We start from the raw sequence: 14868 nt of genomic DNA, 5'->3' as shown, positions 1-14868 counted from the left end.
AACCTTCTCGCCTGTCTAAATAATCCTCAAAGACACAGAACGAAGGAGGAGTTATCTGTGAGTGGTCTGTGCTGCCAAGCTATCCATAAAGCAACCTGAAGAGGTGCTGAGCGGGAAGGTGCGCAGTGTTTCCTGATGAAATAATACCATTCCAGGCAGTAAGGCCAATGACTGATGCCTAAGAACCAGAGAAGGCTTTAATGGCACTGAACAGACAGACATTAAAGATAGCATACAAAATTCAGTACAGTTAAAAAGAGGCACTTGGGGGAACATAACGCAGTGTCACATACAAACGGGTGGACACTAAGCTGACGATTACTGGTCAGGAGCAAGCTCTTCCACATGTGCTGGATAACTGCGTGAAGACATCAGCTCACATCTCAGCAGTCGTAGCAAAAGGCAAAATAAAAAGAGTCAAACTGATTTTGCAAGGAATTATGAGTGGGCACAACAGAGACAACGATCACTCCACTGCATTGTGATCAGAAGTGTGATGACATTTTGAATACCACTCACAGTCTGATTCCTCCCATTTTTAAAAGGGCGCAGAAGGAGCAGAAAACATTCCAAAGGTGATGAAGATGACCAGATGCAAGGAACAGCTTCTATAGGAGGACCAATTAGGCAAACCCAGAAATTTAAAATAGTCAAGCAGACAACCAAGTGAGATACAAAACAGACGTATAAAGCTGGCACCATGTGGAGAGGCCTGAGAAGGATCAACATTCTAACCGGCTCTGGAATTAAATGTAATAACAGAGCGTGGAGTGTGGAACATGGTGGAGAGTGTGTATGTCTCTTTGCAGGAATGTGTGTGGAAATCAGATGAAACTACTTGAAGGCAAGGTATTCAACAGTACAAAGATGTGTGGGTTCTTCACAAAGTGTGTGCATAACCTATGAAACTCCTAGTTGTCCATGTACGCTGAAGGATTACATTGATTCAAAACAAACTTGCATATGCTAACAAAGGAGGACTTTAGCAGTAGTTACCAACTACACAGAAACCCTGCCATGTCACATTGGCTTAGAGCTATACAGGAAGACAGAGAGCACTCAAGGTGTAACAGCAGACATATTGTATCTTTTCTTGTAGACCCTACTTAACTACAGCAGAGCACAAACCTGTTTGTGGTAAAGGGAGAGAGCATCCTCCACTCCAGTTCTATCTGAGCTGCAGAAAATGAAGCTACCAGTGAGAACAAGACCACCAAAGCAGAAAACATAAGGGGCAAAGGGGGAACATGTGGTTTGGGAATTAAAAAGGGTCTTTCGGTTTGGTCTCATGTGTTTACACACCTGTGCTCTACATAGCTAGTCCTCTGGATGTCCAGCACCTGGTTTAGGGCTTGCCTTAAATGCTATGGTGAATTTGGGCTGTAGCTTTGACTGCAGTTGCCTTGGAGCTGGATTGTCTAGGAGGGTAATGCAGTGACAGCCAACCATCATCTGCCTGGAGGTCAGTCATGACATGCAGACCATGGCTATGTCAAGTCCTGAGGTCAATGGTCCCTAAAACTTTGTCTCCTTTTTCATCTACAGAACTTTCAAAGGTGAGCATGCTAGTGGAGCTCTTGAGGTCTCCTAGAAATTGCTGAGGGCTGACAGTGGACCCTCAGTATGTATGTAGAAACCAGATGGGTTTTGCTTCCAAAGAAATACTCGGTCTGCTGGAAACTTTCAGCCAACAGCTCCATGTCTGTATGGCTAGACAGAATTATCGTAAGTGTTATCCATCTCCAAGATGTAAACTTACCAACATACTTGTGAGGTTGTCCTGTTGTCAGTAGTGTGGATGAGAGCAGAAACTCAAGACTCCTCTGCCACCACCATCTGAAAGAATAATGAGAATGAGCTTTTTAGATTTGTTTTCAGCCACAAAGTTTAATAATTCCAGCTAACACCTAGCACTTCTTTCTCATGACATGTTAAAAAAACTTTTTCACTCTTTTTTATCCTCTGCACTCATTCTCCACCACAGAGACCAGGACAGACTCTGTTTTCTGATACATTCTTTGCCATCTTTGCCATAAAGGCAACTGTATCCTGAGCTGTATAAAAAGAAGTTTTGCAGCCCAGAAAGACAACTGTATCCTGGACTGCATCAAAAGAAGCTTGGCCAGAAGGTCAAGGGAGGTGATTCTCCCCCTCTGCCCCCAGCTGGGCCCCCAGCACAAAAAGAACATGGAAGTATTTAAATGGGTCCAGAGGAGGGCCAAAAGGATGATCAATATGCTGGAGCACCTTTCCTATGAAAGCAGGCTGAGGGAGAGCATATTTAAGAAAGGGATAAAATCTGCTGCACAACAGCAGCTGGGTGCGAGAGGAGTGAGAAACAACCCTGCAGACACCAAGGTTAGTGAAGAAGGAGGGGAGAAGGTGCTCCAGGTGTTGGGACAGAAGTTCCCCTGCAGCCTGTGGAGAGGCCGATGGTGGAGCAGGCTGTCCCTCTGCAGTCCATAGGGTACCACGGTGGAGTGTATCTTCATGCTGCAACCCACGGCAGGTGGGTTGGAGTTAGATGATCTTTAAGGTCCCTTCCAACCCAAACCATTCTATGACTCTATGATCAGTTCAGTAAGGACTGCATCCTGTGGGAGGGACCCCATGCTGGAGCACGGGAAGAGAGTGACCTTGCTGGAGCAGCAGATGATGAATTGTTCTGGACTGACCGCAACCATCATTCCCCATTCCTGTGTGCCTCTCAGGGGGAGCAAGTTGAATAATGTGCAAGAGGGTGAAGATGTTTTCAGTTTGCTTTTAGTTTCTCACTGCTCTAGTTGGTTAGTAATAGGCAATAAATTATATTAATCTCCCTACACTGAGTCTGTTTTGCCCATGAAGGTAATTTGTGAGGGAACTCCCCATCCATATCTCAACCCTTAAGCCTTTTATATTTATCATATTTTCTCCCCCTGTTACTTTGATGAGGAGGAATGAGACAGCAGTGTGGTGGAGTTTAGCTGCCCATCAGTATGAAACCACTACAGAGGGCTATAAGGATGATCAGAGGGCTGGAGCACCTGTCCTATGAAGACAAGCTGAGACAGCTGGGATCATTCAGCCTGGAGAACAGAAGGATCTTTGGAGTCCTTATACGGCTTTCCTGTACTTAAAAGAGGGCCTACGGAAGAGATGGCCAGGGACTCTTTATTATGGAGTGTAGTGATAGGACAAGGGGTTTTAAACTAAAAGTGGGTAGATTCAGATTAGATATTAGGAAGAAATCCTTTACCGCGAGAGTAGTGAGGCACTGAAACAGGTTGCCCAGAGAAGTTGTGGATGCCCAATCCCTGGAAGAGTTCAAGGCCAATTTGGAGGGGGCTTTGGGCAACCTGATTTGTTGGGTGACACCCCTGTCCATGGCAAGGAGGTTGGAACTAGACAGGCTCTGTGGTTCCTTCCAACCCAAACCATTCTGTGATACTGTGATCAGTTTATCTCCCTTTCACTGCTCCTTGTGATTGCCTGAACATTCTCTGCTCACACCAAGATGCTTAAGTTCATTAAAATCTCCATTACTGTAGAGCAGGAAATATGGTTCTTGCCATTAACAGTCAAAGACATCAGAGGGGATGTGTAGAGAGGATGGAGCCAGTCTCTTTTCACTTGTGCCCAGCAACAGGACGAAAGGCAATGGGCACAAAAAAGCACAGGATGTTCCAGCTGAATATGAGAGGACACTTCTTTACTCTGAGGGTGACAGAGCACTGAAACAGGTTGCCCAGAGAGGTTGTGGAGTCCCTTTCTCTGGAGGTATTCAAAACCTGCCTGGATGCCAACCTGCACAATGTGCTCTGGGTGATCCTGCTTGGCAGGGGGGTTGCACTAGAGGCCCCTTCCAACCTCAGCCATTCTGTGATTCTGTGATTCTGTGACCTGACAGTGTATGGTCTTAGGGCTTGTCTGCACCTGAATTGATTTAAGGTTGTTTTAATAACTGTTTATTAGTCAAATGACTACTATCTAATCTGTTTAAGATTAAACTTTGTGAATACCATATACAGTAAAGGTCTGACAAGCCTAAGTAGCCACTGCATAATAAAGAACTGCTTTTCATGGTAACTGAGACAGAAGAATCTAATGCACACCTTTTAAACTTCGGTTGAGAAGCAATGAAAAGGAGGCAGACTGTGATAAGAAAATAAAGAAGAATAAACCCAAGCAAACCCAAGATCAATAAGAAGAAAAACCTATTGTGAACGTCATACTCCTTTTGGCAAAGACCTGAGATTTTTAATAACTCCTTTAGACTCCCTCCTTGCCCCACCAGAATTCTTAAGCAAGACTGAAGAATAGACCTTAGGACAAAAAGTAACATTAGAAGGGTCAGTATAATAAGACACAAATGAGGCTGATATAAGAAAGTATTCTGCATAAAAAAAATAACTGTTCTATCAATGAGGCTTTTCTGTATCAATGAGATTGTTAAGAACTAGAATGTGTATTTAGATCTATATATATGATCTGTATACTGCCCACAGCAAGGAACTATTTCCTTTCATCTCCCCACTTTGTCAGGATATGTGAACCTCCATTTAGAATAGATTTTAAAGACATTTAAAAATGCTCTACAGAAAATGCACAAATTACTGTGCAATCTTTAGGGTATATCAGCACCTGCTTAGTATCAGGGATCCTTCCTATTAGAAAAAAGTGCAAGACAGAATGGGTCTTAATTAAATGCAGTTTTCCTTTTGGGGAATATAAGATAATTGCACAGAAAGAAAAGGGCAAATTACATTTCTGCAAGAAGATATTCTCTTTTCTGGAAATGTGTAAAATGTCTTAAGAGATCCTTTACCATCTAGCCATACAGATCTGAACCCTGTAGGTAGACCTAAAATCTGTAAGGTTTCTGCACATGCTCAGTGGAAAAGGTATGAGGCACATCCTTCTGCACAGCTGTCAGGTTACAATGAGCAGAGCCTGCACTACCAGGAGGTGTGCTTGGTTCTTAGTCTTTGTTAAGAGTGTTTTGGAGAAACAGATTGTTAACAGTCTGCTTAGACAGGTCATGATTTCCTTAGCTGTCCTCAACCCTTAGAAAGCTGGATTGAAGTTAGATGATCTTCCAGTTCTCAAAGTATGATAAGTACGATACTAAGCTAGCGTGCCATGTACCAACACAATAAATATTACCAGCCCAGTAAAATTCACCTCATTATCCCAGACTGAAACGATACAAGTGAGGCAAAATTACTCAGCAGCTCCAGGCCAGAGGCCTGCACTGAAAACACAGCTAGCTGTGGCAAAGCCCCACTGTGGGTGCCACTGTAGGCTGCACCCAGCATCACCGGGAACCAGGAGAGAATTGGGATAGTCTCTGGAGGCAGAGGCATTTCCTCACTCCTGAGTAAGTTTGCCTACTGGGGACCTCATCACCCAAGGTATAAATGGGGTAGTGACCTCTCCCCCGAAAAGCACCCGCGAGCAGGATGAAGAGTTGACTCCTGCCCCAGCCCTCTCCACAGGGATTCCTCCACTGAACTTGCACTTTGTGGTGCAAACCAAACTGTGGGACACTAAGCATTAATGAAGACATGCCCAAAGACTAAGCATGCAGATACTGCTGATTGCACTGCGGTGGCATGTGCAGACCCCAGGTGAGTCAGGGGCTGGGTGACACTGTCTCCCAGAGATGTTGTCCCTGTCCCAGAGGAGAAGGTCCAGTCTGCGAGTCTGTGAAGGCAAGACTTAATGTGCAGAAGTGCCCTCTTGCTGCAGTGCTCTTAAATCTTCTTTCTCTTGCTGACAGGGATGAATTCTTTTCTCCAATTCTGTTCTGGCCTGTAGAGATGAGCTAGCCACAACTGCAGAAGGAGAGAGCTTTGGAAGACCAAGAAGAACAGATATTTGTATTAAGCTGTGCTTCAAGACTTTGGCTGTGTGGATCCCTTCTCCAAGGAGGTGCCTGTATGTCTCTTGCCCAGAATGTGACATTTCGTTTATGGTGCAGCTACTGAGACAGAAACAGGCTGTACTAGCATGAGTCTGACAGCGACCTTCACCTCCAGGGGCAGGAAGGTCTGGCATAACATAAGGAGAACTGTCCATTCAGTATCCTCAGATAGAAGTTAGGATCCTGATGAGTTAGGCTAAATGAGCATAAAGAGACAGAATCTGCTCTATGTGGTGCATTACGGTAATATAAACATATACAGAGAAATGAGTCGGGGCAGAAGTAAGCATAGAAGTTGTATGGAAGTGGGCATACGCATATGAGGCTTGTGCTAAGGAAAGAATTGACAGTGGCTCAAATACCTGGGCTATGGGATGGAAAACTGTTCCATTATATGTGAAAGGTTATATGTAAAAGGAAAGGATTAAAAAAAAGGAATGAGGACGTGGGAATGAAAAGCAAATTGATGCCAGCTTTAGAGGAAGAAGAGTGAGAAAAACATAAACCATGGGCTTGGAAGAGTGCTACAGGTAAGTGTGACAGGAAAGGGAAAGAAGGAGGAGACAGAAATGGGCAACAGTGACAAGAAGATTTACTGCTATTTTCCTAAGAACTGATAGGGTTGAGACTACCTTTAAATGTGTAAAATGGGTACAGTTATGAACACACAAGCAACTATAACCATAATTACTACGTTATTATAACTTAAGGTTTCATTTAGTTTACTAATGAAAGATAATTTGAGCACATGGCAGACCATAAGAAAGACTCTATCTTTGTTTTTCTTTCTAAGCAATAGATAAGGTCACTGTAAGCATCTTGGATGAATGAAAATGTCTATAAATCAAAGTACACCACAGTACAAAAAGGATGTGAAACTGTTGGAGAGTGTCCAGAGGAGGGCTATGAAAATGGTGAAGGGGCTAGAGAGGAAGACGTATGAGGAACAGCTGAGGTCACTTGTTCCGTTCAGCCTGGAAAAGAGGAGGCTGAGGGGAGACCTCATTGCGGCCTACAGCTTCCTCATGAGGGGGAGTGGAGGGGTAGGCACCGATCTATTCTCTTTAGAGACCAGCGATAGGACCCAAGGGAATGGTGTCAAGCTGAGGCAGGGGAGGTTCAGGCTGGATATCAGGAAGAGGTTCTTAACCGAGAGGGTTGTCGGGCACTGAAACAGGCTCACCAGGGAAGTAGTCATGGCACCAAGCCTGTCTTAGTTTAAGAAGCATCTGGACCGTGCACTTAGTCATATGGTCTGAATTTTTGGGTAGACCTGTGTGGTGCCAGGAGTTGGACTCAATGATCCTTATGGGTCCCTTCCAACTCGGGATATTCTATGATTCTATGATTCTATTAGCAGATGAAGTTTTTGTGTTAAATAAAAAATGCTATGCTGGCATTTCTGAAGACATAAAGAAAATTTGGTATAATCAGTGTAATTTGGAAAAAAGCCATAGGTCAGTCCAAAATTATTTTTTCAGTTACTAAACTGAAACATTTATTAATCTGTGTTGATACAATATACAATACTATTTGTTTTTTGTCTGCTTTCCATTTGTTCAGTGACCGGAAAAATTATTGTGGCGGAATCAGATGAGCAGACTTGATATCATTCATATCCAAAGCCATGGCATTATTTTACAGGGAGATTTTACACACCAAAGACTTGACAAAAATTTCTTTGTCATGTCAAAAGTATCAAAGACTTTACATGTTTGATCTGACACTTTCTTTGAATAGAAGATGAGTACTCTATAATAGAAATTTAAGTTTTCTGATTGACTATTTTTAAAAGTAAAATATTAAACTACATCTATGGTTAACATGCTGTACATGTTCAATGATGCTGATGTTTAATAGCAACTGTTTGACCTCCGTGTACCATCAGGATGCATATGTCCAGCCAAAGATCAAAAAATAAACATCATGTCCTAAATAATTTTTTAGACCTTGTGAATCTGGAACTGCTTCTTATTTATTTCAGTTAAATACCTCATTAATTCATAGAAATGAAATTATATTTCATTTCCCATATGTTTGTAGTTCAATACCATACCTTCAGTATCAGAATCAGTCTGTATAAACACCCTGTGGAGTCAGATTGCCTATTAGCTGGTAAGTAGTGCAAATGTCACTGACCTTTAAAAAAAAACATTGGTCCAGAATTACCATAAAGAAACATCTCTGAGAGAAATTTAATACAAGTTCAGCTAGTTACTCCAGTAGAGCTGCATGGATTGCAAAATCTCGCAGAGCTATGATAACTTGTTCTACAGAATGAAGCTTCTACTCAGTGAATTTTGACAAGCCAAATTTATCAGTTCAGTTCTTCACAAGTCTGTCTGAACCCTGAAAGTAGTTACCAGCTGAGAAAGATCATGTATTTTTCATGAAAGAGAGAAAGGAAGAAGTCTGTTAAAACATTTTATTCTACTCATCTGGGTAGCCCTTTGGAAAACAAGTGTACTGGTGGGAATATATGATTCCACATACAGAAAGACCCGAGACTGGGGGTACTAGTAGGTGAAGTCCAAGGTTAACATATACTCAGGGCAGAGAGAGCACTGTGCAGAGCATTAACACCCTCATTCTGTGGCAGATTTGCCCAGAAGCCCCTAGGGGTCACCCTGCTCCAGGAGGACATAGACCAGCTGGAGAAATCCCTGAGGGAGCAGCAAAGCATCACTGAGTTGACAGCATGGATGAAGAAGTCAAAGGTTACACCTGCATGCTTGTCAAAGCAGTGATTAAGTGAAATGGCCTTTATAGCTTTAGATGGATAGGAAATATTCACGCAGAGTTCAGGCAAATCACAGTTTAGTTGTACTTTCCATTTATAGTGTCTGAGAGTCACTCATCAGAGTCATGATAACCTCATGACACCTCTCCAATTTTGTGACAGATGGAGGATCAGCTAAGGAATATGCCACCTAACATCTTTTCCTGAGTCATTTGCATCCTAATGTTAGTATCATACTATTAACCCTAATTTCCCTTACATCCACCTGCTTGTCCTTCTCTGACTTTTGGCCACCTGTTATTCCTCTGCTTTCTGCACTTACCCAGAGAGTTCTAGGCCTTTTCACTGCTCTCACCCATTCTGTAACTGGAGTCACTCAGCTGCTTATATGTGTGAAGGAAAAGGTATTCTGAATGTCACCATCTTCATCTAAAAGTCACTTAATATTTGCTGTGGAAATAGGACATGACTGAATTGTAAACCCTGATAGTACAGTACTGCTTGTTTTCATTCACAAGCTGCATATTTACCCACCTCTTTTATGTCTAGTGACTGTTTCAGGACATTTTCAAGTGACTAAGTTGCTTTTAGTCTATGTGAGGAACACAGAGTTATTACTGGAAAGAGAAGTCTTCAAGTGTATGCAAGTCCATTATCCCAATTCCCTATGTCAGGACATGGAATATTTGCTTCTCCTTTTATGCTGTAAGGCTGAATTACTAATGCACAAGGTATTGCAAATACTAATTCTTGAAGAGCAGGATTAGGAAAGAGGATGGCCGTATCTGCTGCTGACTTATCTGAACTGCAGCACAAGCTAGTCATCATCTATAGTATTCTCAGGAGATTTACATTTAGCTCCAGGCATTGCACCTTTCATTGACATATGTAGGTGAACTATTAGTCCCAAATACCTTTAGTCCTGGAGAGTTAGTCCACAACTCACATTAACAATTGTGATTAATGATTTATCTCAAGAAATTAGTTCAAATTCTATCTTTTTTAACTCCTCTCCTTTCCTCTTCAACACATGAAGTCTTTATCAGGAACATTCAAACAGATCTTTTGTGAATAATTTTAGAAGGCAAGACAACACATGAATCTCCATATTTAATAGACATGTTCTACAGGGAATACAGAAAGTATTCTCTGTAATTAATTTAATGTGATCTAATACTTATCAAATCTAATAAAGAAAGTGTGTCCTTACCATTTCCAGGTCCTGTTCACAGCAACATGTTAGTCAAAGTGTAGCAATGAGGAGATTTGCTCTGAAGGATTAGCGTTCTGGCATTTCTGCTTATCATCTGCCAACATTCCTGGGAGTTCTCCTTTTACCGAGGGAACAGCAGAATGAGACTATGTTTTATACATCATGCCATATACACTGACAGTTTACAGGCCACATTGATGTTCCCAAGCACATGCCCTTCTAATTCTGATAGTATGGCTGACAACAGCATTCGCAAGTTGCACATCACAGAATAAATGCGGGTGTTTTTTTAATTTTGTTTTTGTTTTTTAAAGGAGTGTACCAATTACCTCAAGAAAATGTATATTCTACCTCAAATCTTTTTTTTTGTTTGTTTTTTGTTTTAATGGAGATGGTAATAGATTTCATTTTGTGGATGAACTACCAGGAGCAGAAGAAACAGTACTCAGCTGACTGATCTCTGAAATTTAATTCTGTTGCTTATCCAGGAGTTGTGTTAAACTCGTTGTCCCATGTCAGCGATAAATACAGACAAAATTTCTGAAAACACTTTTTCAATACAATTTGTCAATAGTCTTAAAGCCAGCATTGAGAAATAGTCATTTCTACCTAGTTTGACAAGTCTGTTTTACAAATGGGATACTGTCACTTTGTTAAATTTTCTGCAGTCTGCTCAAAAGCTTAGTATCCCATACTTCTTAGATACAATAATTAGTGCAGAGCATGATATAAGTAGACATAAAGTTTAGTTCCAACATTCTCTATAGAGCTGCTCTCAAAATCACCTCAACTGAGTACACTTAAATGTCTTAGATGAGAATATCATTAACTTCTTACAGTTAAACCTGGCATAAGAAATGCCATATTTTGATCCTCTGAAAAGAACTTATGGATTTTCTTGTTACTTAGTTTTTCCCCAGATTATAAATTTTTGCTGGCTTCCTTTGAACTGTTGGCAAACAGGTCTAGTGAAATCTACAGCCTCCTAACTGCCTACATTTTTTACCCATGCCACAATAAGCTGTTAACTTACTCATCCATAAAAGCTGTATGATGTAGCTATGAGGATTTTTAATCTCATCAATAATATTATTTATTATTTCAACCTCCCCTTCATGTTGCAAAGCTTCAAGTTTTCCCTTGAAATCGATGCATTCACATTTTTAGAATATTGTGTACTTTTATCCTACAACACTTTTTGAAACTTATTGATCTTGGGCACATATTGGTCTTCCAGATCCATTGTGTATTTTCAGTCATTACGTAGCATTTGAACATATACAACAACTTGACGTACATAAGACTTAGGACTGCCTTCCCATAAATTCCATAAATTCCTACTGAGGTTTGTGGGTCTCTTTGACCTTTCCTCTTTTTGACTATACGGCTAATCAAATAGCAGAAATTCATTGGTGAATGTAGAACAAAGAACAACCTCATATCACATTGGCTGCCTTCTTACCTATTGTGCAGGTTATTGGATTACCTATTTGGGAATAGTACAGTTACCCACCAGTAACTGGATACTCTCTTTTTCAAAAAGGAGTGTTCCAACTTCAGTACTACTTGAGGCATAGTTAATGGGATTTTTAACCGTTCTTATTTCAATGTCTGTTAGAGGAAATTTTATGAGAGTATATCCTGCTTTCGGGTCAGTCCTCCTCTGTACAAAGACTTGGGCTCCTGAACCCTTTGATAACAAAATATCTTGATACTTACCTGGCTTTCAGGATGGATTTTAGGTCATTCTGCTGAAAGACAGATCAGTACTTTTAGGAAACGTTCTTTACCACTGGGCTAGCTAACTTGTAAGACAATCAAGCTTAGATTTATGGCTTATGAGCTTGCTTCAAAAATTGGTGGAGTGCCATTATTCCTGTACTTTGAAAAAATCTCTAGGCATAATGGCCTTTAATTGGACTGGAAATATATGTAGAAACTGTTGTACTTATTTTTTCCTTCTCTTCCCCCTTTTATACTCTTTTAACAATCCTCTTATCAGGATTGTTGTATTTAAGAGAATTAAGGTTATTTTCCCCTATTTATAATGTTGAGGCTTATAATAGAAGAGTGTGAGGCTCACTGCTACTCCAGTGTTGCTGTATCCCTCTCTCTATAGCATTGTTTTCTTATAGTAAAGCCTTCTAGTAGGCCTTAAGTGATGTAACCCATGTGCATCTGCTATTTATAGACATTGATAAGATCCCTCCTGAACCTTTTTGTCTCCAGGCTGAAGAGGCCCAGTTCTCTCAGCCTCTTCTCGTAAGTGCTCTGCTCATCTTGGTGGCCCTCTGCTGGTCTCTTGCTGTATGTCCATGTCTGTCTTGTTCTGGGGGTCCAGAAATGGACACAGTACTCCAGGTGTATTCTCACCAATGCTGAGTAGAGGAGAAGGATCACCTTTCTTGACCTGCTGGTGATACTTTGCCTCATGCAGCCAAGAATGCTATTAGACTTATTAGCAGTAAGGGCATATAGCTGGCTCATGTTCAGCTTGGTGCCCACCAGGACTCCCAGGTCCTTTTCTGCAGGGCTGCTTTCCTGCTGTGTGGCCTCCAGCATGTCCTGATGCCTGGGGTTGTTCCTGAGCAGATGCAGTGGTTTGCATTTCCCCTTGTCGAATTTCATGAGCTTTTTGTCAGTTCATGTGTGTGTGTGGCCATGGGGGTCGACAAGCCCCATGGTTGGTGATAACATCAGACTCTTAACGATGAGGCCATCATGAATGTAAAGAGTTTAGAGGGGACAAAGAAGGGTGATCCAGGAGATGCCTTGTGTGTTCTCCAGCCCTTAAGGCATGGAAGTTGCTGGGTGTTTGTGGTTGTCGGGCAAAGTTGTTTGACCAATGAATAATTAGTGGAAAAGTACTGCTGTGGGGCGAATGGTATAAGAAGGGAGATGAAATTATGCCGTCAGGGTAGGAGATGAAGTTATGCCCTCAATAAGAGAGAGTTGAAGTTATGTCATCAATAAAGTAGTAGCAGTTACTGATCCTAAAAGAACCCTGGTGTCCGTGTGGTCATTATGCCACAAGCTCACCCCTCCAGACTTTTAAGGTCTCTCTGTCTGCTTGCAAGACCCTCTCTCTGGTGAGTCACACACTTCCCCCAGTTTTGTGTCATTCACAATTTTACTGAGGGTGCACTCTACCCCATAGTCCAGATTGCAAATGAAGACGTTAAAATTTTCAGTCCACCTTACTCTCTACTTATCCAGCCCATACTTCAACAGCTTCTCTATTAAGATATTATGTGGTTGTCACAGTAAGGGGCGTAGCCAATTAACTGTTATGAGTCTGGTCGGATTCATGGTACTGAACTATCATGGTCACAGATTCACCAACAACATAGCACGCCCTCACTCTAGTCGCGTTCAATGAGAACTATCATGCCTAGGAACAATGCAATTAAGTGTAATACAGGCACACAGCCTGGCTATTAATGTGTTAAAAGGCACAAAGACTCTAGAGATTTCTAAGTTTCCGTGGAGACACCTGGTACAACCAAGTGTTCAAATCTTACCCCATGGCATCCCAATGGGGGAAGGGGAAGAGAGGCTCAGCCCGTCGACTGATCCCAGAAGTCAGAACGTATCCTTCATGATGGTATCTTCCCTAACATCCCCTCTATCTTAAACCAATTTATATTATTTTCTATCTTTTAGGTGGAGCTTGAGTGACTCTAGTCAAGTATATCTTGGTTATGATTGGTAAAAAGTTTTCTCTCTTTCGTTTAAAGATATAGGCTCTGAGAAATTCAGAATGCGTGGTCAGTGAGGGGTGGTTGCACCTTGGAGGTGGGTAGCTTTTGGGACGGAGGTGTGTTTTGGTATTATAATGATATTATAATTATCAGAAGTTCACTAGAGTGCAGCATTTTGTCAAAAACATGACAGGTCGTTCGCTCAGGGCAATAAATGTGCAGCTTATTGGTTTTGGTGTGCACAAGAACAATCGAGTCCCCATCTTGCCACAGAGCCTAGCCGCCGTGTCTCCACTCCACTCTACGCTCTGTACTGTTCCTTAGAGTCAGCGCACCAGCTTCCCCTAGTGCGATAGAATCTAAGGTTGGAAGCCCAGGGAACGCTTAGGTAGTGAAGCTACACTCCACCCTGAAAGCTTCTTCAATGCTATACATTTTCTTTAAAATGTGAATATTAGTTTAATTTTCCTAGTTACTTTAGGCAATTACTCCACAGTAGTACAGTGTCAAAGGCCTTAGAGAAGCCCAGGAAGACAACATACGCAACTCCCCCCTCATCCATCAGGCTGGTGATTTCGTTATAGAAACTTATCAGGTTGTTCAGGCATGACTTCACATTGGTGAATCCATACTGACTACTCCTGATGATTTTCTTCTCCTTCATGTGCCTGGAAATGGTCTCCAGGATTAGCTACTTCATCACCTTCCCAGGGATTGAAGTGAGGCTGACTGGCTCCCTGGGTCCTCCTTGTTAACCTTTTTAAGACAGAAGTGACATTTTCTTCCCTCTAGTCATCAGGCACTTTTCCCAGGTGCCACAATCAAGCAAAGATTGTAGAGAATGACCTTGCAATCACAGCTGCTGCTCCTTCAACACTTGTGAGTGCATGTCACCATGGCCCATAGACTTGCATACATCCAGTTTGCTCACGTATTCCCTGACCCGATCCTCTTCCACCAAAGATTCATCTTCCTTGCTACTGCCATTCAGTCTGTTCTCTGGGACCTGGAGTTCCTGAAAGCTGATCTTGGCGGCAAGGCAGGCATTCAGTACCATGGCGTTTTCACTGTAATTAATGACTTTCCTGTAAAAATACTGGTACAAAGGTTTAAAACTGGAGTTTGATCTGAATGATTTAAGACTTGGATCAATCTGACATCTGATGATTGTTCTAACTTGTTGCTAGAAGGACAGAGTCTTCATTCACCATCCAACATTCAATAATTTCCTTACAGAACATTGTCCTCAGACAGGATCCTCAATAACCAATTCTCAGAATCACAGATACAGGTAGAACCTTTATATTTT

Source organism: Cygnus atratus, chromosome 18 (assembly GCF_013377495.2).
Source record: "Cygnus atratus isolate AKBS03 ecotype Queensland, Australia chromosome 18, CAtr_DNAZoo_HiC_assembly, whole genome shotgun sequence".
Taxonomy (NCBI): Eukaryota; Metazoa; Chordata; class Aves; order Anseriformes; family Anatidae; genus Cygnus; species Cygnus atratus.
The sequence above is the reverse complement of the archived record's forward strand: the minus strand, read 5'-3'. Positions refer to the sequence as shown.